Here is a 27,010-nt window from a genome sequence, read left to right on the forward strand (position 1 = left end):
GTGAGGTTTCTCACTTTGCCTTCACAGACACATACACAACCACCACTGCCCTGAAAGTTTGAGGAATTACTGTCTCTTAAAAAAAAAAATCTAGACCATTCTTTGGGTATTGTCAAGGCTAATCAGTTGGAACTAAGCTTATAACCAAGTGGGATCCTATCACCTATTGTTCACAAGTAGATGCTTCAGATAGACCCTGAGAAGTTATGCCACAGGGCATGGCCTTGATCTTCAGCAGATTAAAATTATGTGTATGTGTGTGAGTTGGGGGAAGGGGTTGTTATCTGGCTTAGCTGCTGTAATTTCTCATGCTTTTGGCTCCTGGTAAAGAAAAGCATCTCTGAGATTTCTAGGGCTCTGAGCATAAACATAGATTTTCCCCACTTGTAAGAGTAGGGTGCAACCAATTCACTGCACCGATGATTAAATTGTGGCCCAGAGAAGTGAGCCAGATTAAGTGTGGCCACCCAGCTGGTTAGCCACAGAGCCAGAGAAGGAAAATGGGTCTCCAGGTTCCTTGTTCTGAGCTCCTTCTACCCAGGTGGATTCTAGGAGATCTGTTTCGCAGAACTTCCTTTCCAGTTTGTATTCAGCTGGAGACAAGAAATCATATTATGGGTTTATATATCCAAAGTGTTTACCCGTCAGACATTCCCCAGCACTCTCCACTCTCACCCACACTGTTGGAAGGCTGTGTATCTGCAAAAAGATATGGCAGGAGCACATACAGGCACAGGACAAATGTTCTTTTTTAATCAAAGTCCTTCTTTGCCCCAAGGTTAATTTCCCTTTGGCCTCGACTTCTTTTTTATCTCTGTCTATTCACTTATATTAGTTTGTATGCTAACACTTAAATACACCACCTTTAAATCTGGGAGACACTACACACAGCTAAATGTGACCCATAGCACCTAAAAAATAATCTAAGTTTCTGTGATATTTCTTACATTCACCCCTTGGTGATCACATGATGGGTGGGAGCTTTGAAGTCATGTCAGTATCAATTCTCTCCTTCTGAAGATGAGGTTAAGTGACTTGCCCAAGAATAACAGGCAGAGCTGGAATGAGATGGTCCCCATAGACCCACTGACTTTTCTTCTTTCTATTATGCCACACTACCGACCTGCCAAAGTCGGGTTTTGTATCCTCTCTTCATTCTTGTCCAACCCTGGTACAGATAGATACTGATGGGCAACAAGACGGACATGATATGGGCACAGACAGGAGGAGCATATGGGGAGGACAGAATGAGGCCTGAACCACCCAGCCTGCACTGCTCAATAGACTAGCCACAAGCCATATGTGGATATTTAAAAAATTAATTACAATTAAATAAAATTAGAAGTTTAGTTCTTCAGTTCTTCACGTTTCAAGTGCTCAACAGCCGCAAGTGGCTCGTGGCTGCCATATTGGGCAACACGCCTATGGAGCACTTCTCCCATCACAGAAGCTTCTACAGCACAGCTCTGCTCTACCAGACCATCAGGACCTAATAAGAATAACCATCGTTTATTGAGCCTCAACAGCATACAGGCCTTACTGTTGGTGTTTTATGCCTATTATTTCATTAATCTTCATAAAACCCATGAAGTAGTATTATTTGCATTTGACAGAGCAAGGAACTGATATTAAAAATTCTTAGTAATTTGACCTTTAGGTTTAGTAGTAAATGGCAGAAACATGAATAGCAAACTATAATATGAGCTCTAGTTTCCTGTGAGGAGCCATAAAGACTGATAATGTAACTAACATTTACTGAGCACAGACTATGTGCCAGACACTGTTCTAACAGGTAACACATACAATCATTGAATCCTCTATAAGGTAGGCATGATCATTATTCCCGTAAAGAAATGAACTTAGAGAGGTTAAGAAACTGTCCTAATGTCAACCAGCTAGTAAATGATGGAGTGAGGATTTAAACTCAGGCAGTCTGAGTCTCGAAGCTGGGTGCCAACCCACTACGCCATACTGATGACCAACTGGCTGCTGCTTCTATGTTTGTTGTATAAAAGGCAAGGACCAACCTGTGGCTTATGAGTCCAATTCTTGTTCACAAGGGTCAGTCACTCTTTCCAGATGGCCTCTTTCATGGAGCCAGCTGTCATATGCCTCTGCTCAGAAGGATCGGCTCCATTTCTCCTTGCTTCTGGCCAGCAAGGTCTGTTGCTCTCTCTGCCACGGCTAGAAGTCATCACAGAAGTCACGCTTGAGCGGGTCTTGAAAGCAGTCCTTTGGCTTACTCCTGGGAGGTGTCCCACCTTAGCTCACCACAGGACATCTTCACGAGCATCCTGTTGACATTCCTTCTTGACATTTGGTCGGCCCAGCTGACATCCTTTCAGTCCTGGTGGACTGGCTGTGTTCCAGGCACGTTGGTGAATCTGTCTTACACTTTAAATTAAATTTCTAGTAGTAGACAGTCCTCATGAGCTGACTCAAGAAGTTGGCTGTGATATTTATGGCACTGGTCTGTAGATTTTTATTTACTCTGGTCTAGAACCAGGAGCCAAATGGGTACCATACTCCACCTGCCAGTCTCATCAAGATATCCTGATTGCTTTTCGCTTAATTTTTCTATTGCTTTGATACTTTTAGAGCATTACTGCTATCTGAGAAGAAAAATTCAATGGAGGATTTTTTCTTGTATTTCGGTAGTGAACTTCTTTTGGCTACTAATGGGATTTTCATTGCATGGGTTAGCATTTAATCATGGTCAACTTTTTGACTTCTCACACCTTTAGCAGTATTACAACTTTGCAAGATGGTCCAGAATCGTTTGGAGGCTGTTTCAAGTAGGGTGGCTTAGTAGTCACCATATAACAGCTCATAAATGGCTTTAACAGAGAATGGCCTGTGGGTTGTGAACTTGGAAGCACCTCCCTAAGACCTTGGAACTTAGGTTTCTTGATGTACTTTGGAACAAATAAATACTCAAGCCAGTCTCAAACTGTCAGTGGTGTGAACTGGCTGTGGGGAACACCAGTAAATACCTGGCAGAATCTTCACGGAATCCCATTGAGCTTCTTTAGTCAAGTCAATAACAGATCTTGTGTAAGTCAACTTGCGTTATCAAAGACCTTTGTAAAACTGGTGGATACACTGCACTTCCTCTACTTGATGTACCACAAGTACCACAGGAAAGTCACTCCCACCTCACCACTGCAGCCCAAATACACGGCTGTCTTTCAAGGGTACAACTGACCTTATTGTGCAATCATTGGTTTGCCAGGATGCTGACATGAATTTTGCTACAATAGAAAAACTGTTGGAAGTTTGTGAGAGCTATTTGAACATTCTCATATATTTTTCTTCTCAAAAAAGTGATGAGCATGAAATCCTGCTGTGTGTGTGTTCTTGGCACTCTACATAACAAAGAATGGTAAATACAGTGATCTAAGTAGCTTCTTCCATTTCAACTTGGAAATTTCCTCAGAGGCACGTCCGTGATCATAATTCATGATTCCAGCTTCCTGGTTGGAACAAATTCATATTTTTAAACTAAACCAGCATGGGTGCTTCAAGAGGTAGAACATTCCTTCTTGTGAAGAGACTCAAGCACAAGGTGACTGGGACATCCCTGGCGGTCCAGTGGTTAAGACTCTTCCAATGCAGGGGACACAGGTTTGATCCCTGGTCAGGGAACTAAGATCCTAAGATCCCACATGCCACGTGGTGTGGCCAAAAAGTAAAAAAAAAAAAAAAAGGCAATTGGCTATTTAGAGGGTGAATCGTGAAGGGGATTTAAGAACTGGTCGGGCGGCCAGACTAAATTACCCAATCAAACCCTGACAGGCTATGATTTAGCATGTTTTCTAGTCTGCAAAGTTCTATATTCACAACGTTCTACTCTTTGAACACATCACACTTTTTTCTTCTTAGGGTCACTGCCCACCTGGTATTTTTTTCCCTGGAATGTCAACACATGGCTAAGGTTGACCTTTTCTATTGTTCAGATGTTGATTTAAATTTTTTCTTCTTAGGCCATTTCTAATGCCTCTATCTGTAGAAGTAGAGTATGTTATTTTCTATCGCTGAATCCATTTAATTTTCCCCCCAGATGTATGCAGTTTGTGGGCATATCTACATTTGTTTGTGGGTTGGTTGTCTGTAGACTGTAAGGGGGGATACATTTCTGTTTTATCCATTAATGTTACGTCTATACTCAGCACATAACAGGCATTAAGTAATTATTGAGGGACTTCCCTGGTGGTCTAGTGGTAAAGAACCTGCCTTCCAATGTAGGGGACAAGGGTTCGATCCCTGGTTGGGGAACTAAGATCCCACATGCCGTGCGTGGGGCAACTAAGCCCATCTGCCACAACTACTGAGCCCTAGTGCCTCAACTATAGAGCCCGCGTGCAGCAAACCACAGAGCCCACGTACCACAACTACAGAGCCCACGCACTCTGGAGCCTGCACGACACAACTAGAGAGAGAAAACCCGCACGCCAAAACTAGACAGAAGCCCACGCGCTGCAATGAAGAGCCCACGCGCCTCAACCAAAAGATCCCACGTGCCACAACGAAGACCCGACGCAACCAAAAATGAAAACAAATAAATAATTGTTGAATGACTGAATGAATGAATATTAAAATCAGATTAAAGGCATTTATAGAATCCAAGCTGTAGGACTTTTGAGATGGAAGACATGTTCAGAGACAATCTATGCCATTGTTTACCAGTGACGTATAAATATCCTCAGTTTCTTCTTTTCTACAAGGTTCATGGTTGAGCTATGAAAATTTCTAAGCACTATATAGCTATCTTTGATTAGATTGCACGTTGGAACTTGTGTACTGTACCATCAGAAATCCCAGCAATAGAAAAAAAAAAGGGGGGGGTTTTGTTCTGTTTGTTTTTTAAACAATATCCTGGGCTTGGATATATCTGGATAGTCCATCAGTTCCTTCCCAGATGGTTTGGAATCACCCGATCATCCTTCAGCCTCCACATATCTGCAGCTTGTCTGAATGCAGTGGGGGTGTCCTTGAGGTCTTCCTCTGGTCCCGTGGGTGGGCAGTAACCCTGCCTGTGGGACTCGCGGTCACCATGGTGAACTCTCCAGGTGGGGACAGGTCACACTGACTATGATAGGACCAAAGTAGAAGGCACCAATGACCAGATGCATTAGGAACAAAGAGGGAGGGAAGCAGGGTCCTGAAAATAGAAATCACATCAAAAAATGGATGACGAGTTGATAATGCCTTGAGGCCTTTGTTCAGGAACACTCTGGTACTATAGAGGGAAAAACGACAGTGTCATATTCTTCTGTGAAGTGTGAGTCGGTTTTTCTTCAAGAGTTCTTCCCAAAGAAGGCCTTGTGGGTTGTGGCTAACTCCATTTTCCATTTTTATCGAGATTTGTTCTTTAATGCAAAATGTTATTCTCTTGCCAAGGATTGCTGTATCATCGCATTAACAATAAGATAAACAAACTTGACAAAAATTCACTGAAAACAATAAGTGTGGTAATTGCATATTCTTGTCCTAGGTATTCCCTTTTTGTTCTCAGTTAAAAAGCAGGCCCAACAGTTGCGTATGCTGTATCATTTGTTCACCTTAAATAAATACTTTTGAATCTAAAAATATAGCAGAAATAAAACTTTCTGAAAAAAATAAAAAACTGAAAGTCAGAATCACATCAAAAATAAGAAATGGATTTTTAGGGGATCAGGATGGTCTTTAAAAGGTTGAGGTTTCCTGACAAGCCAACTCTGTTATGACCCTAGATCCATGGGGATCTAAGGGTCTATACAAAACAGGCAGCCCCAGACATCTAGCTGAATGGTACAGACGCCCAGGAGAATATTTTGGATTTGCTTAGACTTAATAGAACTATGAGTTTACTACACTCATTGGCAGATATTTCAGGAAAGAACAGGATTTCAAGTAGCATTTGGTCAGTTCAAGACTATTATCTACTAATTCATTTTAATTAACTCTGCTTGAATTCAACACATGATTCTTGCTTGTGACTAGCAGTGAACACATGTGAGAACCCTACTAGAGGTGGTGTACAAGTGTGAGTTTGCTACTTTTAGGAGCATGGGCTCAGCTGCCTGCTTTTCTCTCCAGATCACCGATGAAAATGACCAGGAAAACTTCGGGAAGAAGCAAAGCGACTGACCACTCTAGCTTCCACATCTGATCCGTGGAGTAGCCCGGCTCTGAGCCCTTCAGGACATGGTAACCTGTCTCCACCCACCTGACCTACAGGCTTTTCAGCAGCCAGCTCGTAACATGAAGAGGGAAAGATCTGACACAGCCTCCTTTGCTGTGCTCACACTTCCACCATGACGTGCTCAAACCAGCACATCAGAACAGACACACTCATAATAAGACCAAAAAGCAGTGACAGCGCTGGCAATTTTATACCTGGGCCAAGTGCCAGAACTGGCTCGGGGGGGAGGTACAGGGAGGGGAGGAATTCCCTGCTCTCAACCCTTGGCGAAAACAAAGGTTAGGGCTACTATTAACTCAGTGCTGCTGGCGGACTGTAGCTTAAAGTTTTTTCCCAGAAACTTTGGAGGTGGGGCCTTCAACTGAGGTCAAAAGGGGGGCTTTCAGACCCCAGACATGTATTGGTATATGGAGCCAGCAGAGCTGACCAGGGGAAGGGGCAGGACCCTCACTACCAGCCCCACTTTGGCCAGTGGAAGCCCCTGGCTCTTTTGAGTGTTGCTAAATTAGTCATCTATACAACATCTGCACACCTAAAACAGGCCTGAATGTTTTTTATCTCACAGTTTTTCTGTGAGTCAGGAATTCAGGGATGGCTTAAGGGTGTGTTTCTGGTTCAGGGTCTCTCGTGAGGTCAAGATGTCAGGCTGGGCTGTAGTCATCTGAAGGTATGACTGGGGTTAGAGGACCCATTTCATCCAAGATGGCTCACACACAGGGCTGGGAAGTCGGTGCTGGCTGATGGCAGAGGCCTCAGTTCCTTGATATGTGGACCACTCCATACAGCTGCTTGAGTGTTTTCACAGCATTGGTGGCCAGCATTCTCCATGGTGAGTGATAGGGGAGACAGCAAAACGGAAGTCACAATGTCTTTTATGTACTGGCCTTGGAAGTCACGCACTGTGATTCTGTAACATACACTTGGTTACACAGGTCATCCCTGCTTACCTGGGAGGGGACTACACTAGGACATGACTATCGGGAGGCAAGGGTCATTGGGGGCCATCTTGGAGGCTGGCTACCACGACTGTCTAGTGGCCCAACTGCTGCCCAAGGGACATGGTCTTCTCCCAAGAGCTCTACAAATCCCTGAGCTCCTCCCAAGAGCTATACAAATCTGACGCTCGTGGAAATGCCCAAGTGTCCTTCTGGAGAAGGGGCAACAGTTCCTGACCTCCTGCCTGCCTCAGGTGGGGGGGGGGGGTCAGCGTCACTCCCCAGCCACACCTCTGCTGGGGCAGCAGCACACGTGATGAACGCTGAGCGTCACCAAGTCACTGACTATCCAGGCACACACCATGGCTTAGAATGCAATTTAAAGCAAGGCTCACCCCCAGAGAAACCTCCAGATGGAGTACTGCTCTAAAATGGGCATTTGGTGGCCCATTTTAATAAGCCTATTTAAGTGTCTGAGTTATACCCGTGAGGCTCTGGGGAGAATGTGTCCTCACTGGATTTCTGCTCTTTTCCTGGAGGGGAAATAAAGCTTGCCGACTCAGAAGGGAGTAGAGAAACTCACTGTCAGTAGTTTCTGGGGTTCAGCTTTGGTGGATGTCTGCAGAAACTCCAGTGATTGTTCATTATCTTTTGCAAGATTATCTAACCTAATTTCAACCGTAAACTTAAAAATGTACTGAACAGATAGTATTGGGTTGGCCACAAAGTTCGTTGGGGTTTTTCTGTAACATCGTCAGAAAGACCCGAATGAATTTTTTGGCCAACCCAACATATGCCTAGCAGCTTAGAAACATTATCTCCTTTAATCTTCACAGGAACTCTTAGGTAGGTATCGTGACCACCATTTCATAAAACAGCAAACTGAAGCTCCACCCAGCTAGCAAATGCGGAAGTCAGAATTCCAACCTGAGTGTGTCTGACTCCAAAGCCCGTGTCATACACTGTCTGTCTCAGAACTTTCCACCTGAGGAGGGAGAATGTATATCCAAGGGAGAGGAAGGAGAGGAGCAGGGCCTAACAGCCGCAGACCAGCCTCGGGGCAGGAAGAGAGACAGCATATGAGGGCTGCAGAGCGACAGACAGATGGCATCTTCTGTTGGGAGTGACCAGGCTGAGGATGTGCCTCGGCTCTCCTCTTGGCCCCCTTCTCCTCAGTCTAGGCAACAGTGATGCCAGATCTGTTTCAAGGGCAGCAAACTGTGTATCTCCCTCCCCCTCTGAGGAGAGTCAGGTCGTTAATACTAACAGTTACTCTAGCCTGGCCTCCTGCTGAGTTAAGCACCGCTTTTGAAAAATCCTCACAACATTCTCATGAGGTATTACTGCCGCTTTTAATAGCTGGGGAGATGGAGGATTGGGGAGTTCAGGAACATCCCCAAGGTTACAAAGCCCCAGGTGTCAATGCTCACGTTTCAACTCAGGCTTCTGACTTTAGGGCCATCAAGCATCGTTAACACCATGTTCTACTAGACAAGAGGTTGGGGGTCGGACGACCGCGTGGCCCGTTCATCGTCAACTGACAGCGCCAGCCCGCGACACGGAAGGGGCAGGATCGGTCAGACTCCTCCTGGAAGGAGGCTTGCTGATGGCGCCAGCCGGGCCCAGGCAGCCACATGGGACCCTGCTGCTCTGGGGCTCAGCGGACCCTGCTGCTTGCGGACCTGAACCGCCGCCGATCCTGTCCCTGGCCTTGGCCTTGCCCGAGTCGGAAGGCAGCCCTGCACTCGGCTGGACAGCATTTGGGGTGGCCTTGGGCCTGGGATGGGTGAGCTGGGGAGGGAGGGAGGTGTCCGGGCTTAGGCGGGCGCCAAGGACCGGGGCGTGGGGCTCTGCACCCAGATCACCAACCCCACCGGGCCCCCCACCCCCCATTCCCGCTGCCAGTGGCCTGTGTGCTCCTCTGGCCGGAGCCCTGGCCGGGCGCGGCAAGGCGGTGAAGGGTGACGGGGGGAAAGGGGGGGGCGCCCTGCTCCCAGGCCGCCGAGACCCCGGAGGCTTTGTGCGTTCGGAACCGGATTCCCCACCTCCCTTCCCCGCCTCCCACTCCCGCTTTCTTTCTCCCTAACCGAAGTCCCAGTAGAGTATCCAGCAATTAGCACGCGAGGGGGGTGGTGGAAGGCGGCTGCGGGCGGGCGTGTGGGCGACGAGAACCACCCCCCGCGCCGGGACCGGTCCCGCGCTCCCGCCTGCGCTGCCTTCGTGCGCCACCTACCGGCTGCTCGCGGCCGCTGCGAGCCTGCCAGCGCTGTTCCTAGGCAGATCTTGATCTCCGTGGACAATAGACAATGGGGTTTTTTTTTTTTTAAACAATGATTTATTTTGGGGGGTGGGGATAAGGAGAAAGGAGGGAGGGAGGAAGCGGCAGTGTGTTTGTCATCGCTTTAGAAAAAAATCTCTGTTCTATCATTGTTTCTGCATATCCATTATATTGAGGACAAAAGAATCCCGTTCTGGAACAACAAAGCCAAGGGAAATGTTTTCTGTGGCTGACATTTCATTGTGTGCGCAAGGTGCTATATTATCATGGGGAGAGATTGTAAAGAGGATAGGGCAGAGCTTCGGTTCAAAAGCCTGACTCTTCTGCGTTAAGGTGTGGGCTTTCTTGTATGAGCCCCGTTTTATACGGCCTCATAGATCTCCAGAACACACAATTCCATGTTTCTGTATAGTTGCCCAGCCCACCACAAGGATTCCTTGTGGATTATTTTCGCACCACCTCCAAGGTCTATTCTCTCACAGCCAACAGGGATAATTACGCTTCAGTTTCACAACCTCCCTACACATCCCTTACCAAAAGTGTCCTAATTTTTAGGAGCTGTTAGAGCCCTGGAGAACACTTAGTCCAACACCACCACCTACACACGCCCCCTGCCGGCTGTACACGTGAAGGAGGTAGAACGCCTTGTCCAAACTCGCACAAATAATTAGAGATGGAGCCAGGACCAGACCCTTGTGTCCCGAGAGCCCTGGTTTCCATTAATGACCTGCTGTTTGAGGTCCTGATGCCCAGCACCCCATGACTCACCCACCCTCATGGCCTCCTTTCTGGCTGGAGAAACCCCTGCACGGTGAGCTGTGTGCACAAAGATGGGCCGTAACTCTAGATGGGGGTGGGCTGACATGTAAGCTGCCTTGATTGGCGGCAGCCCTTTCACTCCCTTTTCACCCCTTCCCCTCTGTACAGAGCGAGAAGCAGGGGGCTGGTGGGGGGCTACAATATGGACATCATCTTCATTAATTTTTATTATTTTGCTGTGATACGTTAATATGTGAAACCTATGCAGTTATCCACAACTCTCCAGAAAATGCTTCTCCTGAGATGCAGGGCTTGAGCAACCCCCCATCCTGCCACCCCCCCGCCCAGCGCTAACTCAGCTGCTGGGAACACAGAAGGCGTGTCCTCCATCTTTGGAAATTGTTTTCAGTGGTCTCTTGACAAAGATGGTTTGCCCTTGGGAACCTGACTAAGATTTCCTACTTAGGTTCATGAAAAATCCTTGGGGAGATGCAGATAGCTGATCATATTGTAGAACAGAGACATTTTTCTTCTGCCACCTTCCAAAACATGCTACAACAGACGGTGCTCCCCTTTCAACTCTTAACTGTGTCATAATAACTGAGACAGAAGGATTTTCAAGTCTTAGATGAGAAATTCAGTGAGCATCTTTGCACATCCAAAATAAGTCAACCCGTCATAGAAGTCTGCTTATTTTAAAGGTTGTTCAGTCTGTTTAAAGCAAATAGACCAATCTCACAATCTGCAGACAAATAGACAACAAGCCAAGGAGGTTTCAAAACAAAAGGCCAGAACATTCCCTAACTCTCTTTAAACTGTCTTCTAAAAGCATAGAGAAGAAGAAAACACACTTGGATTGCAAACAATTCCTAAACCTTTCTGCTGAGTTTTGGCACTTTACGAGCTTTGGTTTATACAGGGGCCATGTGACATGTTAACAGGGAGTTTAGATCTCTAAATCTAGTTTTCTTCCATGCCTTTTTTCCTACCCGGCAGTCATTCATCCTGTCTCTACAAAAAGACCCCCAGTTCAATGATATTTTGATATGACAACCACACACCTACAAACAGCTTGCTTCAAGGATTTTATGAGAATCAAATGTGATCAAATGAGATGATGTAGGTGAAAGTGCTTATACAAACCTAAAGTACTCTCCCAATGTGAGGAATTATTCCCATGTATTTGAAATTTTGAAAGTACTGAAATCATTCATTGGAGCTGTGCCATAACTCTTCTGTAAAGTTGTGATTCAACCCATTTTTCAGACAGGAGCTTAAGGTTACACGTCAGGGGTAAGGTTTAATGTAAATTTTAGAATATCCAAATCTCATCTTAAAGAATACCCTCACATCATCTTGGAATCTGGTAGATGCTAGAACACTGGTGACTCACTGCTTCCCCAATGTCCTTATTTGGTCGTATGCAAATAAAAATGATTATTTTCAGATTTAGGTTTTCTCAAATCGTGGTGCAAGCAGCTATTTTTGCTTTTGCTTTAGTCACCATTCTCTGTAGTAGAAAGTGTACTTAGAGTTGTAAAAACTGTTTTTTCATTTGCAGCCTAAATTTAGATATGGAATGCAGCAATTAAAGTACTCTCTTGGTCAGATACAGGAGTCACCATAATTCAATCCAGTATCTCTGGCACATGGCCCTCATTGCTACACACGGAAGGACTCCACATCGCTAACTTCACAAGTTCATGCTTCATAACGCTATCTACATAGCGCCCATTCACATAGTATCTCTCTTCAGGACACCTCAAGTGACCGGCAGATGTTCTGCAGCTGTTTCCCTTAATATCCGTATTGGAGAGATACGGATCCACTGAGATGACACTCAATTTGCGGAAAGTGAAAGCTCCCCCAGTCGGCTGGCTTCTGTATGACAGGCCCGTGAGGTGTAGGGCCCTGTACTGGTTCCTCAAGAAGCAATGACTGATGTTACCAAAGGACGAACGAATCTCAGAACCCCAATTTCCCCAGTAGTTGTCCTAGCTTACTAAGACCGATCCTGCTATCAAGTTTCTCCAGAGGTCAATGCCTAAATACCTCTTGCCCATGAGGTTGGCTGCTGGGTCAGGGAAGTTTTGGACCCATTACCTGATTTAACCCCAGGCCTTTACAAAACCTGCATCCCGGACCTGACTCAGCAGACTCAGCCGTGACTAACTTCCTGTGACTGGACCTTCCGATGTGAATGTTGACGATGTCCCTTCCAGGATAACCAGTCTAGACTGGCCAGCTGCAAGAATGATTCCAAAGTGGTTTCAGTTAAACCACATTCTGGTGTCTATTTCCTTTCTCTTTTGTAAAGCTTCCCATGGTTCCTTGGGGCCAAGTTGGTGGCTCTAACTTCTCGGAAGCTTCTGTTTATGGGGCTTTGTGTTTATGAGGCAGGCAGATGAGTGTCAGCTGGCTGTCTTTGTGCCCCCTTGACTGTCTTGTCCTTTCAGGATCGAGAGTTTGTGGTAGATCTGAATCTGACACCAAATCCTGATGAAACATGGGACAGGGTATTGCCACTGCAGCTGCCCTAAGAGCAGGTGGCTGGACCAGGAGATAAAGAGGATGCTGGCAGGTGTGGTGCCTTAAGTGACCGGCTGTGCCCTCCATGCCTAAAGCCACCTGCCCTACATCTACCTCAGACCGGGGCTTGGTCAGTGCAGCTTCTCTCTCCCCTCCAGCTCTACCATCTGTGCCGTGGACTTCTGCCCCTATACATTCTTGCCGTGTAGAGAATGCCCAGTGGAAATGCAAAAATAATAATGTCATCCTTCACACATCTATGGTATTTTGGCAATGTTTCTAATAGCCACTAAGGGGCAAGAGTTTATCTTTCTATCTTACCTCTCATAAATCTTTTCCTTTTTTGTTCATCACTAGCGTAAATTGTGCTTAGTCCAATAACAAGGTTAAAATTATAGTGTTCTTCATCATTACACAGATGCTCTTGCCTCTGACGGGGACGATGGCTACATTGGAAGCTTAGCAAATTTACTTTTTCCCTTTGCCTGCATCAGGGGGTCATCTGGAAGATAAGCAAAGGTTTTCACTTAGCTGCGCACAGGCATTGTTCAAGGCCTCTGTGAGTGTAAACATTTACGGGAGAGGTCTGTAGCCTAGGGGACAGTCAGTTAATTGTGCCTCTGCTATTCCTTTGAGTTTGTTTTTCAGACAAATAAAGGGAGAGTTGTCTGAGGTATCTCGCAGTGTTGAGGAGCCCAGGCTGTGTAAATACAGACAAGTTATTAAACTTCTCTGTGCCTCAGTCTCATTTGGGTATAATAATAAGGTCTCATCAGTTTATTGGGAGGGTTTAAAGCAATAGAAAGTGTAAAGAGCTTCTTAGTATAGTGGCTGGCACATAACAAGCTCTCAGTGTCTGCCGGCATCATCACCCTCACTGTTCCCATCCTCCTGTTTCCATGTGAGAGCCTTCTGCCCTGGCAAGTCCCTGGAGCTGCCAGAAGAATCCATGTACCTCTGGCTATGGTGCTGGGACTCCCCATATTAACCTCGGCTCCTTGGGCAGGGGACATGCCCAGGCAGAAGTGGTGACAAGCTGGTGAAAAGTCGCACCGCAGGCGGGAATGGCGTCCCGGGGTCCTGGGACAGTACTGCCTCTCCTTTCTAAGGCTGGTGGCCACTGGTCCTCCCGCAGGTGGTCATGGGGCTCTCAGCCTTCCAGACCCACACCACACGGGGGCTTTCACCCAGGCAGTCTGCGGAGACGCTCTTTCTCTACCCTCTGCCGAGCGCTCCGCCAGCTCTGTAGATTCTTTCCCGCTGCCCACACAGCTCCGGAAGGCCCAGATGTGGAAATTACCCCCATTTTCTGGCTGTGATGTTTATTAACAATTTCTCCCCAGCCTCTACTCATATCTGAACTGAGGTTTCATCTTGTCCCTTTTTCCGGAGTTACACCCTCATTGACCACTTTTTGCGGTATTCTGTGCAAATTCCTCCATCCCCATGTCCATCAAACATCTAGTTTTTGATTAAGGGTTAGGTTAGGACATTTACTGCCTCTCTCCGGATAAGACACAGTCCACATAATCAGGCTGTTCTCACCTGAGGCATTGGCCCTTCTCTCTGGAATAGCAGGCCTGTGCCATGCAAGCCTCTCTCATTTACTCTCATTATTTCAAGTTCCTTATTTACAGACTTGGTCAGACACTCATTCATTGTAGAAGCAGAAGATCCCCTTGCGATGGTTTGTGAGTTGGAGCACAGCTCTCCCTCAGGGGATTCCGGGTCTGCTTTCTCTTCTCTTTCTGAGCTATTAAATAAGCCCCAAGAATAGCTTGCACCTTCTTCTCTTAGGAGCCAAACCCACTGTGGAAACTAGAGTTCAGCTTCAGTTTTCTGAAATGCTGGCACATCATATGGGCTGACCATTTCCTCCTAATGATAATTCTTTTGTTGATCATTTATCTATCTATCTATCTATCTATCTATCTATCTATCTATCTATCATCTATCATCGTCTATGGTTTTTTCCTAGTTACTTCCGTATATCTGACCCAGTGTACTTTCACTGAAAGGCAGATATGCCAAGATATGACTGATCACTGATACAATGGCCTGGTTTTTGTCAGACTCTCAGTTTGCTCTCAACAAGTGGAACTGGTAACATCTCACATTGGAATGCAATAGAGAAATGCCTGGAAATGCACACAGACAGGATTATTACTGAAGCTGATATAAGTCAATGGAAAAACGCATTGGCAAGGCTCAGACACAGAGGAAACGTCTTTGCCTACGAAAGGTTGACCTGTGACCAATACTTACCCAATGAAAAAGGATGCCCATTTTGATTCCTCTTTCTCCTATGCAGCCCCATCTCCCATTGGTCACTGAGTTCTGTTGTCCTTTCTTACTTCACAATATCTCTCAAAATCATTTCTTTCTTTTCATTCCTACCACACTCTAATCTTGGTTAAAGTCTTCTGACCTTGTGTCTGGTCCATTACAACAGCATTCCAGCTGGTCTATCTACTTCACATCTTTTCTCTTTAAATATCATCTTAAAACTGCCATCTGATTAATCTTTGTAAAATACTACTTTCTCCAAACTGCATGACCCACAATCCTTCAGTTTCCCTACAGAAAAATGTCCAAAATACTGATGCTATGGCATTAGAAACCCCCATACACACAAAGCCACTCTCCAACCTAGTTATCTATTTCCCACCTTTATTAAACCTCCACCCCTATCAAATGATTTTTACCCCTTCTCTTCCAAAATGTGCTCATGTCATTCCAGTTCCTGGATACACCCTTCCCTTTTCCTTCCTGCCCTTCCAAATCTTCTCCCACTCACAGAGATTGGGATCAAAAGCACTTTCAGCTTGAAATGATTGCTCTCCTCGGAACCCTCTGAGGCGTTATCATTTACAGTACATGATTAATTTCACGTACTCAACAAACACTAACTCATGACCTTTCTTAATAGTGTTTTGAGTTGCTCTCTAACTTTCATATGCTTATCTCTTCTCTCATGTCCTGGGTGGTGAGTTCCTTACAGATGGTTGATCATATTCTAAGTTTCATTGGAAGTATCTTGCCCAAACCTTGCACTAAGTAGTCACTGAGGAACGTTGGATCGAGTTAGCAGACGAAAAAGCAACTGAAAAAGAAAACGAACCAGTCAAGCCATTTTCATCACAACGCAGAATGACAGGTCCAGAGTTTTGTTCCTGTGCGTGTTAAATTTGGGGGGATGATAGAGAACGTGTTTTTCAGAGTGTTACATATCTAGGAAGGATCCTGTGAGGCCATCTTGTCCAATTTCCTGGCTCTAAGCCATCTAAGACAAAATGAGATCTGTCGTATGCTTAAAGAACTCAGAAATAAAATTCCTTGGATCTTTTGGATAACTGAGTTTCAGAGTTGCGTCAACTTTCCGCTTAAACCCATGACAGTTCTCTCACTGGTCACTCTAGGTCAATGTCCTGAAATTTTAGTTTACCTTGGGAACTCCTATAGTGCGTGTTTAAAATGTAAGTTCCCAGGCTCACCCCAAAGAATAACATTCAGTCATTCTGGGGTGCGGGCACATGAATCTGATATATATATGTGTATATATATATATATAGTATATGTACATATAATACATCACCAGTAATTATGATACAAGTGGTCTAGAGGACACACTGTGAGAGTAAAAACTGTTCTGACTTAATATTTAAAAAAATGTTAGTTCAGGCGTATTGATCTAGGACCAATTTTTGTGAATATTAACAAACAGCTGATTAATAGTTTTTCTTAGTAATTATGTGTCCTTGCATGAGCATTCTTAACCCATCTTTATGAAGCTCTAAGAAACATTTGGTCTTCCACACATACTTGTTGAGCACCAATGTGCCGGGGGTCAGAGTTATAAAGATGAATGAATTAAATACTAAGGTAGATAGATCCTCATTTTTAGGAAGCTCACAACAGAGCAGGAAAATGAAAAACTATGATGATGATGGTGCTGACCTATAACCTTTCATCTGAAGTTTGTAGACATTATGTAAGTTCGTGGCAGTCCAGCAGGGGCAGGGACTCGGGGTCCATGGCTCATGACACTAGTTAGAAAGCGGGTATAACGTGTCCCCCTAACTTTGTGCCTGTGGAGATAGTGAAAAGAAAATGCCATCTCCCCATCGCTCCAACAGCCTTGCAGAAGAGATGAGCGTAGTCAGTCAGTCAGTCATGCCTCATTGAACATTTGGGATGACTAGTAGTCGGTAAGGCATTTGGAGAGGACATTGTGCCCCCTTCCCCCTGCCCTAGACTTTGCCATAACAGTGTTACACTCCTTCCCCATTCGTCTGGGTCCCTTTGATTTCACTGCAACCAATGCTCAAGGCTGAGTACCCTCTTCATTCATGAAATAAACAGTGAGTAGTCCAATGCGCAAGGCACTTGCTAAATGATGTGATGAATCTAAAGATGAATCAGGTACAAGTCCTACTCTTAGGGAACTTACATCTAGTGTAGAGATACATCTTGTATATAAATACCTTGTCACAAAGTCAAATATACGCAAATACACAGTGGCCTTACTTTCAGCCAGGGCTGGGGTCAAGGGGGCTGGAAGTATGGGAGGGGTGAGGAGTGAGACAGTGGTGCCTATGGGGGGGCAAGTTCAGGTGCCTATGGGGGGGCAAGTTCAGGTGCCTATGGGGGGGCAAGTTCAGGTGCCTATGGGGGGGCAAGTTCAGATGTGTCAAGGTGAAGGTGTTGAGGACCTCCTGGTGAAGACGGCCAAGCAGCAGTTAGAAAATGTGTGACCAGAGCTTGGAAAGTGGTAAAGGCAAGAGACACCAGTGGCATATGAAGCTGCAAGACTAGGTTTTATTGTCAAGAGAATCTAGCTGGCAGGAAAAGGGATATTGACACTCAGGAGAGGTGGTTCAGACATACAAGATTTTCTTCTTCGACAGCACTGTAGTGACTGAGAGATGGAACTTGTAAAGTCTGAAAGATGAGTTAAAATCTTTTATTTATGAATATAACTAATACAGTACATTTTATTTCTTCCCTTTGCTTTTTTTAGGAGAGGAGCTTAAAATGTTTCCATGTAGCCTGACCAATGTCTCTCTAGACCTGTGAGAGAGAGACGTTTTAGTATCAGATGAATCCCTCTGTGTTTGTTTCATTCAGGAGGAAGTGGAGGAAGGAGAGACAGAAGAAAGGAAAGAAGAGAAAGAGAACAGGATCTCTTTTTCATGGTGCCTACATTTGTTGACACTGAGGAAAACACATAGTCCGACTGTGACTTGATTGGGATGATACTCATTTTGGAAGGCTGGCTTATTGTTAGGGTCTCAAATGGTTCAAAGTTGAAGACCACCCCTCACTTTCGCCTTTTGGGTTAAAGCCGTAATCTCCAAAACTCAGCCCCACAGTCCTCTTGTGCTTTGCTTTCTCTCTCTTCTTGTCTTTTTATATCTTCCTCTCTCCTCGTTTCCAAAAGAGTGTTGGATTCAATGATTTGGGCTGCTTGCATAGGAGCGGAGAAAGTGGGGAAGAAGAAATAGCCATAAGAGAATAACATCAAAGTGTTGATTTGAAAATTCCATTAGAGTAACCGTTAGAGGCACGTGCAAATTAAAATCATGGGCATAATCCTGTTCCGATGCATTTATGTCTCTTGAAAAATCACATGCAGCTGGATGCTGTCCTTGGAGGAGGGCCTAGTGGAGATTCCTGCCAGAGTAACTACAGTTGACCCTTGAACATGGGGTTCAGAAGTGCCAAAGGCTGCAGCATCGAAAATCCCCATGTAACTTTTGACTCCCCCGAAATGTAACTATTGATACTAATAGCCTACAGTTGACTGGTGGCCTTACTGATAACATAAATCGTTGAGTGACACATATTTTGTGTGCTATATGTATATATTATATACTGTATTCCTACAGTAAATTAAGCTAGAGAGAGACTTCTCTGGCGGTCCAGTGGTTCAGACTGTGCTTCCACAGCTGGTGGACCTGGGTTCTGTCCCTGGTCGGGGAACTAGTAGGATCTCCCATGCCACACGGCGCGGCCAAAAAAAAAAAAAAAAAAAAAAGTAAGCTAGAGAAAAGAAAAACTGATTAAGAAAATCATAAGAGAAAATATATTTACAGTACATATATAGGATGTATGTACTGTAAATATATTTTGTACATATATACATATAAACATTTATTGAAAAAAATCCATGTATAAGTGGACCCGCACAGTTCAAACCTGTGTTGTTCAAGGGTCAAGTGAAGTAGATTTTCAAAGACCTAGTGACTTACGTTTACTTACTTGACATCAAGTTCCCTGGAGGAAATTGAGACCTTGTCTTCCACGACTTCATTCTAGACCATCAGTGTTGCAGAGTCTATAACCCACCTGCACAGAGGCCAACGAGAACGTGCTAACACACAGCTGACGGAGGGGCTGGCAGGGAGCAGGTCCTCTGCCTTCTAGAGCTGCTCTCAGAAGCTCTTGCTGAGCTGCCCTGGGTGAGAGGTGAGCTAATTGCCTCTGAAACAGCCCATTTGGGAAGCGGCCTTTGTTTGAGTGTCTCCGGGAATAAGAGCAGGTTATCATTGCTATACCCAGTGGTCTGACAGAGCAAACGGAAGAGCTCCGTGAGGTGAGGCGAGGTGAGGAGAAGGTTAGTGAGGCTCAAATGGGATCGCTGGAAAAGCAGAGGGAAGGCAGCAAATTAGGCCTCTTTTTTTCTTGGGTTGGTTATCATATCGCAAGAATGGATGAAGTAGGTCAGCGACCCAGGGCTGAAAAGCAAGATGAGGGGGGTCCGGGGGGTGAGCTGAGGACTGAGGCATGTCTGAGAGCAAGCTGAGATGCTGCTGCGAGGGTCCCGCTTAGAAAGAGAAACAGGACGCAGTAAGTAAACAGCTCCCTGTGATTATGTGGAGGTCATACTATCAGAGCCTAGACCTGCCAGCAGGGAACTGGTTGGGGAAAAAAAGTCTCATGAATGGAGATGCAAATAAAGAAAGACACAGACCTACTAGAGATTGGACTTGAGGAGATGGGGAGGGGGAAGGGTAAGCTGGGATGAAGTGAGAGAGTGGCATGGACATATATACACTACCAAATGTAAAATAGATAGCTAGTGGGAAGTAGCCGCATAGCACAGGGAGATCAGCTCAGTGCTTTGTGTCCACCTAGAGGGGTGGGATAGGGAGGGTGGGAGGGAGACGCAAGAGGGAGGAGATATGGGGATATATGTATATGTATAGCTGATTCACTTTGTTATACAGCAGCAACTAACACACCATTGTAAAGCAATTATACTCCAATAAAGATGTTAAAAATAAAGAAAGAAAGAAAGAAAAAGAAAGAAAGGGAGTGGTAATGGTTCCTGCGGTTCTGGATTGCTTAATGCCTGACTTCCACGCTGACTGCCTTCTAGTTCTGTGACCTTGAGAAGTTACTTAGCCTTTGTGTGCCTCTGTTTCCTCACGTGTGAGAAGGAAATAATAATTGTACTAATAATTTCATACATGTAAAGCTCTTAGAACTGTTGCTAACACTTAGAAAACACTCATAAAGGCTAGCTTTAACAATTTAGAACATACTTTTCAACGCCCCTGCAATTTCTCTGTAGTATGCAGTGCCATTTGAGAGCATTTTACTCACGGTAGAACTTCTTACAAAACTGGAGTCAGTCCTGGACCTTCCCTGGCGGTCCAGAGGTTAGGACTCCGCATTTCCACTGCAGGGGGTACGGGTTCGATCCCTGATTGGAACTAAGATCCCAACCGCCTGCCGCGTGGTGTTGCCAAAAAAGAAAAAAACAAAAAAATGGAGACAGTCCTCTCAAACCCTACCATTGCTTTAGCAACTAAGTTTATGTCATATTCTAAATCTTGTGTTGTCATCCCAACGATCTTCACAGCATCTCCACCCAGAGTAGATTCCATCTCAAAAAAAACAATTCCTCATTTGTTAAAATTGTCTCATGAGATTGCAGCAATTCAGGCATCTGCAGGCTCCACCTCTAATTCTACTTCTTTTGCTATTTCCACCACGTCTGCAGTTCCTTCCTTCACTGACACCTTGAACCCCTCAAAGTCATCCACGAGGGGTAGAATCAACTTCTTCCAAACTCCTGTTACTACTGATATTTTGACCTCTTCCCATGAATCACAAAAGTTCTTAATGGCATCTAGAATGGTGAATTCTTTCCAGAAGCTTTTCAATTTACTTTGTCCAGATCCATCAGAGGAATCACTGTCTATGGCAGCTATACCCTTACAAAATGTATTTCTTAAATAATAAAACTTGAAAATTGAAATGACTCCTTGATCCATGGGCTGCAGAATAGATGCTGTGTTAGCAGGCATGAAAACATTAATCTTGCTGTAAATACATCTTCATGAGAGCTCTTGGGTGACCAGGTGCACCATCAGTGAGCAGTAATATTTTGAAAGGAATCTTTTTTTTTTTTTCTGAGCTGTAGGTCTCAACAGTGGGCTTAAAATATTCAGTAAACCATGCTGTAAACAGACGTGCTGTCATCCAGGCTTTGTTGTTCCATTTATAGAGCACAGACATATTTTTTAAGAGCCCTAGGATTTTTGGTAAATGAGTGCTGGCTTCAATTTAAAGTCACCAGCTACATTAGCACCTAATGAGAGAGTCAGTCTGTCTTTTGAAGTTCTGAAGCCAGGCACTGACTTCTCCTCTCTAGCTATGAAAATCCTAGATGACATCATCTTCCAATAGGAGGCTTTTTGTCTATATTGAAAATCTGTTGTTTAGTGTAGCCACCTTCATTAATTATCTCAGCTAGATCTTCTGGATAACTTGCTGCAGCTTCTACATCAGCACTTGCTGCTTCACCTTGCACTTGGATGTTATGCAGGTGGCTTCATTCCTTAGACCTCATGAACCAACCTCTGCCAGCTTCAGACTTTTCTTCTGCAGCTTCCTCTCCACTCTTGCCTTCATAGAATTGAAGAGAGTTAGGACCTTGCTCTGGATTAGGCTTTGGCTTAAGGGAATATTGTGGCTGGTTTGATCTTCTATCCAGACCACTAAAATTTTCTCCATTTCAGCAATAGGGCTGTTTCACTTTCTTATCATTTATATGTTCAGTGGAGTAGCACTTTTAATTTCTTTCAAGAACTTTTCCTTTGCATTCACAATTTGGCTAACTGTCTGGTGCAAGAGGCCTAGCTTTCAGCCTATCTCAGCTTTCACCATACCTTCCTCACTAAGCTTAATCATTTCTAGCTTTTGATTTAAAGTGAGAGACATGTGATGCTTCCTATCATTTGAACACTTGGAGGCCACTGGGTTATTAATTGGCCTAATTTCAATACTGTTGTTTCCCAGGGAATAGGGCAGCCCAAAGAGAGGGAGAGAAATGGGGCAACGGCTGGTCGGTGGAACAGTCAGAACACACACATTTATCGATTTAGTTCCCTGTCTTATATGGGCACAATTCATGGCACCCCAAAACAATCACAATAGTAACATCAAAGATCACTGGTCACAGATCACCATGACAAATATAATAATAATGAAAAAGTCTGAAATATTGCGAGAATTACCAAAATGTGGCACAGAGACATGAAGTGAGCAAATGCTATTGGAAAAATGGCCCTGTTAGACTTTCTTGATGCAGGGTTGCTACAAGCCTTCAATTTGTGAAAAATGCAATATCCGCAAAGCACAATGAAGCAAAGTGCAATAAAACAAGGTGTCCTGTATTGTCAAGAGTCATTCACCATTTCAGAAAATCACATCACGGATGGCAAAACAACCACCTGTATGGGCTGCATTGTGACTATTATGTTCCTGGGGTCTCTCCACAGCGGGGAAACCTCAGGACGTCACTGTGAATTCTAGGGTCACAATGCACAGTCCCTGAGCATTTACATATTGAAATGACAATTATTTTATTATAAATAATGTGTCTTTATATCAGTTAAGGTATGGTGTTGATTTCTGTTTGAAATGTGTGATGTTACATTTATTAATTTCATCAGGAGATTAAAGGGACGTTGCAAAACACTTGTTATAACAGCTTAGTTAGCTCTCATAGGTTTGAAAACCACAGGTTTTTAGAGCCAAGCTCAGCACAATCATAACCATTGTATTTCCCAGATATTGCCCCTGAGACAGGGGAATCAGAACCCAAAGAGAGAGTGTTTCACTTGGTCTAAATTAGCTTCTGTCCTCTCTTTGTTAGGTATTTAAATGCTTGTTTGCTGGTCAGGGCATTTTGGTGTATAGCCTGCACCTGCCCTCAAGGATCTTGACTTCTAGTTCATGATTAAGACAGAGTGATCTGACAAGTTTCTATAGAATACTTAACTTCAAGAGGAAAGACCATCTTTTCTTTTCCTCATGTGATTGCTTCTCTCTCTCCCCGTGGGAGCTAGATCACCCCAGGAAAACCTCTTCCTGTCCTCCTTCCCTGTGAAAAGACCAAGGCACGCAGGCAGGAAGGACTGGAGGACCTCCTTTCACTGGTGGAGAGCTATCTCCTCACCAGAACTGCAGTCTGGGTGCACCCACTACCAGCCGGGTAGATATGGCAGAATTAATTCTGAGGCCCCATCTCCAGCTTGATCGCTGTAAGTCCTTTCATAAGGGGATCTGTTTACCCCCTGACATGGGTAAAGAAAAAATAGGAACAGTTGCAGAGAAATGCTGTGGTTGAGAAGGTCTTATACACCTAGACAACGGCTATGTCGCCTGACAGTCGTGGGGAAGTTAGCAAGCGGAGTCAGTTTTCTGGGGGTAGGTCCTGATTTCAGTTCCTTCCTATTAGTATATTAGAATAAGTTAATAGTGAAGATGTTAGAGCCTAGTCTGGCAAAATCAAGAAACAGTAAGGAACCATTAAATCTTAATCTAGGATTAAGCTGTATGCAGAGATGTACTGTTTCCCAAAGATTAAGTCTTACTGTCTCCAGGAATTATAAGAAAATAAAAAGGAAGGGAGGAAGGGAGGGAGAGACAGAAGGTGGGAGAATAGTTGGAGAAAAACTACTCATTAAGATTGAGGAGATCTACAAAGTTTCTGCCAGGGACTCATTGTATTTTCAAACTTAGTCACAACAATATTTCCCATCCCACAAGCTCTCCTGCAAAGAAGTGGGGTCCAACTCCCTCCCCCCTTGAAGGAGACCCATCATGAGAGCAGAACACCACCTTCTGCAGGACAAGAGAAAACGTGAGGATATTTCTATGGATGATTTGATACCAAACCCAGGCCATGTCTGTTGGAGCTGAGAATCAGCTTACAAAAATGGATCACTGACAAAGCCACGTTGGTAAAGAACTAGTGAGTCAGTGAGAGTCAGTGAGCTAGAAAGCAGCGAGGGCTTCCCTGGTGGCGCAGTGGTTGAGAATCTGCCTGCCAATGCAGGGGACACGGGTTCGAGCCCTAGTCTGGGAAGATCCCACATACCGCGGAGCAACTAGGCCCGTGAGCCACAACTACTGAGCCTGCACGTCTGGAGCCTGTGCTCCGCAACAAGAGAGGCCGCGATAATGAGAGGTCCGTGCACCGCGATGAAGAGTTGCCCCCACTTGCCACAACTAGAGAAAGCCCTCGCAAAGAAACGAAGACCCAACACAGCCATAAATAAATAAATACATACATAAATAAATAAATAAATAAAGTGTAAAATTAAAAAAAAAAAAAAAAAATAGAAAGCAGCGAGCAGAGAAGAGGCAGGAAGAACAGGTCCCGGCTGGGAGGCGGGAGGAGCAAGCTGGCCAAAGCTGGAGATGCGACCAGGGTGGAGCCTTAACGAGAAAGACTGTTACTGGACAAGGTTACATCAGTGTAGTCAATAAATGCCATTGGCTGAGGCCTTTGAGCAGCTGACAGTGACCCGGGGCTGAAGTATAGATGTGTGCAGGATCCTGGCTGAGTGAGAACAGCTTCATGGGGTTACTGCGGTGCACGCCCTGGCTGTTGCCCCTGGGTCTGTTTCTCGCCCTTTCTCTACCCTGTTCTGAATCAAAGGGTCTGACCCTTGTCGGTTGCTTTTCCCAGACTGGAGGATGGGAGGCACTGATGGGTGAATGGAGGGCGGGGTAGGGGGGGAGAAGCAGGTACTTCTTTCCCTCCTCTGCAGCTGCGAAAGCTCCCTGGCTCCAGTGGTTGCCAGGCGGGTCTGTCCACTGTGGCTCCAGCCTGCATCTGGTGACAAGGCCCCCCGAGCTCTGGAATCCCCTCCCCTCTGTCCTCTGCCCTGCAGCAGTGTCAGCTTCCGACATTTGCAGTCTCTGGACGCCTCCCTGCCCCCCGGCTGGACTCTGGGCTCGTCCATCCCCTGTGTAATCAATCCCTGTAGTCAAGATCTCTGTTTCAAATTATCTGGTGGTTTCTTGTTTCCTGGTTAGATCCTGACTGATATCCTGCTCTGGTCTCAGGAGCGGGTCAGCTCTGATGCAGGAGGAAAACTGCTAAGGACCAGCATGGGAACACCTTGCGGGGACAGATTTATTGGAAAGCACAAGGTCTTTGGGACAGCTGGGTGTGTGCTTGCCTACTCCCATTCTCTCCAGAACCACAGCAGCTGCGGCCTTAATGGAGGGACTTTAACAGAGAAATAAGCAGAAGAGGACACTAGCTAAAGAATTCACTAAAACAGTGCCACCAAGGGCCCCAGACACAGGATACAGCTTACATCAACTCGGTTTAGAAATAACCAAGGTACTCTGGTCGGGGTTCATGAGTCACTGAATTATCACGGCATTCTTGGTCCCATGGAATATTTGTAGCCTGTGTCTGGTTTCGAATAGAACAGAGAATAGTGTTGAGTGCCTCTAATTTAATAGTCCAATAATATTTCTACCACATCAAATTCCCACTAGGGCAAATGTATACAAATGGATCATTATCATTTTTTCCCTTTACCCCAGCCAAGCCGCTCGGGCCTCTGCTAAGAAATGTTGATAAAAGTGATGAAAACAAAACAAAGCGTACATTATAATGTCATTTAAAAAAATAAAAGATTTCCAGGAGATCCTTTGTTGTACTGGAGCACAAGCTTCATGCTTAAATGACTTTTTGTTTTCCCTTTTGGATAATCACAGAGAGTAATGCAACCAGAGTAATCCTTGGCCACTGGTGAGCTCGTCGTTGAGCTCCTGCTGGCGTGTGGGATCGGTCAGAAAGTCCAGGATCTCAGAGGGAGCACCGCCCTGGAGACATGAGAGGGGGCGTCACTCAGGCCTCCCATGCTTCCATTCAGAGACAACGGGAGCATCACGTTTGAACTGGCTGGACACGACCCCATCGCCTCGCTTGGGGACAGCAGACCTGTCTCATGGGCACTGTAGACTACAATGGGAGAGAGAAATACCATCTGGGATTGTGTCCTTGGGGGATGTGATTTTTCATGCTGGGTAATGAACCTGCAACAGGGAAGGCATTTCACTGTGGGTTTTACTGCACGAGGCGATTCTGACAGGTAAATGGACACTTATTCCCACTCCCAGTCATAAGATGAAAACAATAGTGGGGAAGCTGCTTGGCTTGCAATGATATATTTGGGGAGAGGATTTAACATCAGAAATTCAGAACAGAGAATAAAAGAATAAAATTAGAAAGTCTGAGGGTCGTCTGCTTATTTGTTCCACTCCCTTCACTAGCAAAAGAGCTGCAACCAAACATGTGGTAGTTTAAAAACACAGCCAACAAGTTATGTGACACTCCTCCCCTTAAAATGCGGGATCCTTATCTCCTACCCTTGAGTCAGGGAGGCCGCTTGTAAGTGCTCTGACCAATTGTGTACAGCAGAAGCCACAAAATACGTCTTCTGGGGCTGGGTCATAAAAGGCCATGTAACTTTCACCCTGTTAGCTGGAACGCTTTCTTAGAGCCTTAAGTTGCCATGCAAGGAGTCTGTTTACCCTGAGGTGGCCACATGGAGAGGCCACATAAAGGAATTCTAGTGCACAGTTCCAGTGGCACCTAGCCTTCAAGCCATCCGCAAGGTACCAGAAATGTGAAGGAATCAGCCTGTCAGCCAGGTAAATATCTTTGAGTGGCTTCCGTCAATGCCTCATGAAACAGAAGATCAGCCAGCCAAGCCCTGCCCAAACTCCTGACCCACAAAATCATGAGATATAGTAAAATGATTGTTATTTTAAGCCACTACATTTGGGGGTAACTTGTTATGCAGCAATAGCTAACTAGAAGATATTCCTAACTAGACAAATCTTTAAATCTACTCCCAAGTGTATCTTAGTAAGTAGAGCTTGCCACATAGTAATGTTTCAATGTCAAATAGCCATCAGCATCTTTTACTGAATGCCTGTTTGTAAACCCCAGTGCTGTGTGGGATTCGAGGTATATGGTTCAGTCTCTGACCTAAAGGATCT

The 27,010-nt window shown here is 45.1% G+C and overlaps 1 protein-coding gene across 2 annotated transcripts in view; it reads right to left on the reverse strand.

The window, feature by feature from the left end:
* Positions 1–27,010, reverse strand: part of MAML3 (mastermind like transcriptional coactivator 3) — a 614,427-nt gene that overhangs the window by 491,891 nt on the left and 95,526 nt on the right. The window lies entirely within an intron of this gene.

Source organism: Balaenoptera borealis, assembly GCF_965194805.1.
Source record: "Balaenoptera borealis genome assembly, chromosome: 4".
NCBI lineage: Eukaryota > Metazoa > Chordata > Mammalia > Artiodactyla > Balaenopteridae > Balaenoptera > Balaenoptera borealis.